The sequence below is a fragment of the Babylonia areolata genome, chromosome 25 (assembly GCF_041734735.1).
Source record: "Babylonia areolata isolate BAREFJ2019XMU chromosome 25, ASM4173473v1, whole genome shotgun sequence".
NCBI classification, from domain to species: Eukaryota; Metazoa; Mollusca; class Gastropoda; order Neogastropoda; family Buccinidae; genus Babylonia; species Babylonia areolata.
Window position 1 is genome coordinate 11,447,318 of NC_134900.1, and position 6,077 is coordinate 11,453,394.

Sequence of the window (6,077 nt, forward strand, 5' to 3'; positions counted from 1 at the left end):
CGGAAGACGGCAACAAGGCATGCGTCAACTGCATCAGAAATGTGTTGTCTTTTCACTGGAACGAAATCGAATTACATGTTTCCGGATCTGGATCTGGTCACAGACACTAATATCTCATTCTAGTGTCTGTGATCTGGTAGTGTACGTCGCAGACGCCACTTCTGGCGATATAGACGCGACGGAACCAGGAGGAAGCATGTACCTAGCAGAAAAAAATAGGCAGAGAAGGACCTAAAGAAAACTGCCGGTCAACCCTGCCGTCGGCCGGTCAACTGACTGATTAACTAAGACCATCAAAACACCCGCGGTTCGGTCCAGGCCCCACTTCCAGAAGCAAGATTATTGAGAGAAAAAAAAAAAGAAAAGAAAGAAAGAAAGAAGAAGAAGAAGAAAATAAAATTTTAGTGGTTGCTGGCAATAGGCTCAGATGGTGATCTGGTCAGCGCTGATGAAAATGCGCTGACGGAGCCTGCGGTAAAAGTGGCCTCACTCAGTTGCCGCCGGGGCAGTTCCACTGATGACTGTCCTTGTTTTAAAAACGAAACCCACCCCTCTCAGCCTCAGCACAAGCAAAAGAACCCACGGCAACTCATAGGTTGTCGCTGACTAAACTCTTTACAAAAATTCACTTTGACAGTAGATCAAAAAATGTATGAGGGGGTAGTGGTAGAAGTAGACATAATAAGACACTGGAGTGTAGGAGCCCTTATACGCCAGTTCTTGAGTATGTTGTTGTTCTCTCTAGGCTGATGTTGTTTTCCCGTTCTCGACACTGGCTGTTGCGTTTGCAGTGGTTTCAGTTCGGTGGTTTGCACTGTTCACTGTCTGAATTAACTTTTCATTTTTTGGTCGAACCGACGGCGAACTTGAAGTCAGTAAACTGGTTCACTTATCAAACTGCAGCCGAGGTTGCATATTCAGATCGTTATCGACAAGATTTTGACTGTGATAACTGAAAAAATAGGTGCAAATTTCATCAGTATGTTTTGTTAGTTAGATTATCATAGTCCCAGTCGTCGGATAAGCGGCCGAAAAAAAGTGAACATGTGATGCATATTACTGATGCCCTTCCACACGACCCCATTAATAGGCTGGCCTATTCAATAGTTTTATTGACTGTACTGTTCACTGAGTATTTGTTTTATAGTTTCTGAAGATAAATAAATTACACGGTTTCGCTTCTAATTGGTTAGTTTTGAAGCAGCAGGTCACAACCGCCTCATTCAGTAGACTGTGATTTTTTATCCTTTAAAAAAAAAAAATCTTTGTGTGTGCCGTGTGTGTGTGTGTGTGTGTGTGTGTGTGTGTGTGTGTGTGTGTGTGTGTGTGTGTGTGTGTGTGTGTGTGTGTGTGTGTGTGTGTGTGCGTGCCGGTGCGTGGAGGTGGGGCGTGGGGGTGTGGGGGTCAGTTGTCATCTAGTTCGTAAGCTTTAACTTTCGTTTTCAAGTCAAGTTAGGCGTCACTGAGGTTGTCAGTCGTTGATTGCTATCAACTCGCACCACAGTGACCAAAGAAAATGGAAATGGAACCACGATCGGTTTCTATTTTTCTGATAACATCTTTTCTTCAGTTCATAGTTATACTTTTGAATTTGATAGAAAACATTTGTCGGACTCGGACAACTGAGCATTATAAACTACATTTTTGTCCGTATGACATACATTCAAATCAAACAATTTTCCACCAAACTTTTATTTCAATAATGACAGATGATTCAACAAACTTACTGATAAATTGTTTACTCTTTAAAACGATCATCTTACCCTAGCCAAAATATACATGTTGGCATTAATTTTTACTTCAGTATTCATTTGATTTTTGTGTACGCTTTAAAAAAAAATTAAAGCGAAGACGTCTTCAAAGTTTGCAGGTAAATATACAGTTTGATATTCATTGTTGTGTCAATACTCGTGTCTCACGTCTCAATAACAAAATAAACAAACCCGACTGAAACTTTGATACTTGAGTGTCACAGTGGAATGAAGATGATTTACTGAGGTACAAAAATAACTTGAACAAACGGCAGTATACCAGTTTTTATACTGCACTACACAGGTCTATATCAGCACCGATATTCAAGTTATTGCGTGTGGCCAACTGAGTTTTAAAGTAAGCTTTTTTTTCTCTTCAGTTTATGTTATTGCTTTTTGAAAGCTCCTATTTTGTTAACTATTCATATTTGAGAAAATGTATGTAAAGCATCAGTCCTGTATTGAATCTTGGGAAAATTGCTTTCATTTGCCTGATCAGTTTTCATGCAGTTTTGCCAATTTTTGAACTAGTGTTGGTCACTATGATGAACTTGAATCGGCATTTATGTTTTCAGTTTCAATGATCTATTTTATTGTGTAAATTCCGATATCCTGCCAGAGTAAACTGAGGGGTTATTGTGACGTCATCCGACCATGAACTCAGTGATGCGCATTTTGAATAAAGTATTTCAATTTTACACACACACGCCGCGGCCGGGCACACGCCGCGGCACTACTGGCAGAACGCACGCCGGCGCGCGCGCACACACACACGCACAAACACACACGACACACACACAACCACCACCACATGTAAACATCTGATATCCATGAAAGCAGATTTGCTTGGATGTGTTTTGTGACCGGATTTGGAACTGAGACTCAGTGATTTTGGTTCAGCATGACTGACGACTGAAACTGTTTGGAAAGTTTATCAGTTCCAGGTGATAGGGTCGTGATATGACAAGGCACGCTGTCCTTGTTATCCATTTCAACTATGTGGGATACAGAGAACATGTGCAGACGGTCAACGTCACGACTCAGTGCCATGGTGCTCATATTGTTGACTGGCATAACAGGCTTCACATCAGACATACAATATAGTTCATTGACATACTTTGTTTTAATGCTCTCTTCTAAATACCTAGTAGGTATAATTTCAGTGAAAACCACAACCATGTTTCAATGTATGGGGTTATGCTTTCTGTTTTTGAGATAACGTAAGCGATACTTGATTTACTGCGTTCAGAGCTGCCTGCACCGGTTCAGGCTGTCACAAAATTAAGGGAGGTTACTGCGTGCACTCCCTCAGAACATGCTAACTCATTCATCGTTGAGCATGTAATACTTATTTTTGTTTTTTGTTGTATTTTTCAAGCGCGGTGTGTGCGCGCGTGCGCGTGTGTGTGTAGCGTGTATATAGTGGCGTATGTGTGTGTGTGCGCGCGTGGGTGCGCCAGTGTGCATAGGGACGTGCATGTGAGTGTGCATGTGTGCATGTACCAGTGTGCATGGTGGCCAAGGCTAGTCAATGCAAAGAACAAAAAACACCGGCATGCATGAAGAAACATGTGTTTTTTTTTTCGAAATCAAGATTTTGTTTTTACAATGGTAGTTATACTCATGCACGTATTTAGCCTGTATAAATGCTCGTGCGTGAAGAAACGTGTTTTTCGAAATACAGATTTAGTTTTTACAACGGCCAGTTCATGTAGAAGCCTAGTTTGCTCAGTTTTTCTTCTTTTCTGTTCATTTTATCAACTGAAGATGCTGTGTTTGGGCAAATAGTGCAAATCCGTTGAATATTTTTTGTAGCAAAATCCACCACTAACCCAGTCCCCGCTTTCTTCTTAGTTTGTTAAAAACAAAAACAAAAAAACATCATTCCTTGTAAGGTCGCGGGTTTTCAAGTGAAACCACTGATGCTTTTTAGCCATATGGACAAGTCAGAATAACTGTTGGTATTTGCCGGTGTGATAACCTCATGCTCAAACAGTGACCGTGAAGAACTGAACTTGAGAAAGATACTGAAGAAAAAAAAAAAAAGGGGAGGGGGGGGGGGGGGGGGGGGGGGAAGAAAAAAAAGAAAAAAAAAAAAAGAATAGTTCTTCCCTGTCCGATCATCAACATGAGAATCAAGAGTTTCGATTGTTATCAGTTTGCTGGCATCGCTGGGCTTAATAAAACACCAACAAGACATCATCCAACGGGAAAAAAAGCATTATCAGTTTCCGGCAGCTGTACTGCCGGGGCCAGTGTATAGTGCGTGAACAGTTATTCGGATGGCTGAAAACGAGTTCAGTTGTCACACAATGTAGCCCGTTGTTACACACTGATTTCGTGAGCTGAACTGATCGGAAAATGACCCGGGTTTGGGCGGGCCACCTAGTGCAGCCGGTTTTCGGACACCCGGTGGCACTGAGGCTACGCTTTCAACTGACTGAACTTGACTGAGATGATGACTTACCCCCGAAAACGGGGTATGGCTGCCCGGGCCCAACATGGCGGGGTAAAAACCGTGGTCCAGTGCACTGAGTGACGTAAAAGCCCACTCATCGTTTACATACAAGACGACGGACGGCGGTAGTTGCAGCCCACGCACTGACGAAGAAGAAGAAGGTTGAGACTCGGACGTGAATGCCGGACGAACTTGAGAACGCTAATCATTTAAATAATAGAAACAGTAATTAGATGGTAATAACAATGCCGATGATGATATAATACATGATGTGCGTTTTAGTGGTGCCTAACTTGAATTGGCTGCAGTCGGACTCAGTGGTTTTCTTTCAGTTGGGCCAGCCGGAAAAAAAATCACTCGATCACTGACTCCGGACCCTGCCGGAGCACCCACCCTTCAAAAAACATAAACAAAGCATAATCCCCCCCCCCCCCCATGCCCCTCTCCCCGTTCCTATTCAGTGCGGCGTCAATGTCACTGAGTGCCACTGACGCCACTGAGTGTCCTCTCCGGCAACCCGGGCCCGGCTTTTACCACTAGCCACTGGTCAGTCAGTGTTTGCTCGGCTGTTGTTAGTTCTCACCACTGAAAGGCGGTCATTGAAGCCTGTGCCTCAGTCTCAGTCACTGTGCTCATGTCCTCATCAATTTTTGTCACGCATAGTAGCAGCCTCCGGGCAGTACTGCCTCGTTAGGGGACTGTGCACACCTCTCTGAGTCACCGTTGGTGAAGTGAAGAGGCACGCCCTGTCTGTCTAGGAGACTGATAGTCCAGGAATATTAGTGCAAAAAATCGGCTCCTGCAGCTGTCCATGCAGCGGCGGTATGGCCTGTATCAGTCACCGCTGCTGAAACTGAAACAGTCACGGCCGTGCAGTGGGGTCCGATCTGACGCCGGGATCAAGTTGATGTGGACCGGCGGTGGACCCGGCCGCCCTGACTCAGTCGGTGAGGATGCGAGACGCCGCCGCCCCGGGACTGAGAACAACTTCAGCAGCACAGAAAAGAAGGGGGGAAAAAAAGAAGGAAAAACAGAACTCGAGGGGAAAAAAAAATCAGAAGCGGCAAATCGAGACTGATGTGCACACGCTCCACTGAGGGTCGATCCGTCCGTCTGGGCAACCTCAGTCAAGTTAATTGGCTTTCAAAATAATTAAGGCTGGCAAGTTAAATTTCTTGATAATTCAGTGTTACTGATGAGTTTTAGGCTATTTCTCAGCCGACTCCGCGTCGTGATCGTTAGTATGCCGCGCTTTACTGTCTGTAAAGCCGCACGGCGGCTTATGGATAAGTTTCAGTAGTCTGCCGTCAGTCTTAAGCGACTCTGTAACTGAAAAGACTGTATGATAATAATAACTTGAATGACAAGTTCACTGCTTAAGTTTCATTTTTAAGCACCCTTGTCTTTGATAAGTCTAGTACAACGACACTAAGTTGTTTTCCTCTACTGACTTGGCCGCGGCGGCCACGGTTTGCTCTATCATCGTGTTGTACTCACTCGTCAGCGAAGGTGGAAAGATATTTGAGTTTGGCCGGCAGAGAGAGAGAGAGAGAGAGAGAGAGAGAGACGCATTCGGAAACAAAGATACAAAGACAGGAAGACACACCAGGCTATCAGAGAGAGAGAGAGAGAGAGAGAGAGAGAGCCAACAAGTTTAGCCGCAACAACAGCTTTCTTGAAAACACCAATCACAAACCAAAGTCATGTGTGCACACTGCTCTCTGTCAAAGCCTTTGCAGCTATGATGACGATCAATGACAACGGTAGCCCAATCCCAAACGCTCACATGTCTTCTTTTTGTGACGAGCTGCCTGGATTGGTCTGACTAGGGTTTTGTCCCTTTGAGCGACTTATCTACCCGTGAATGA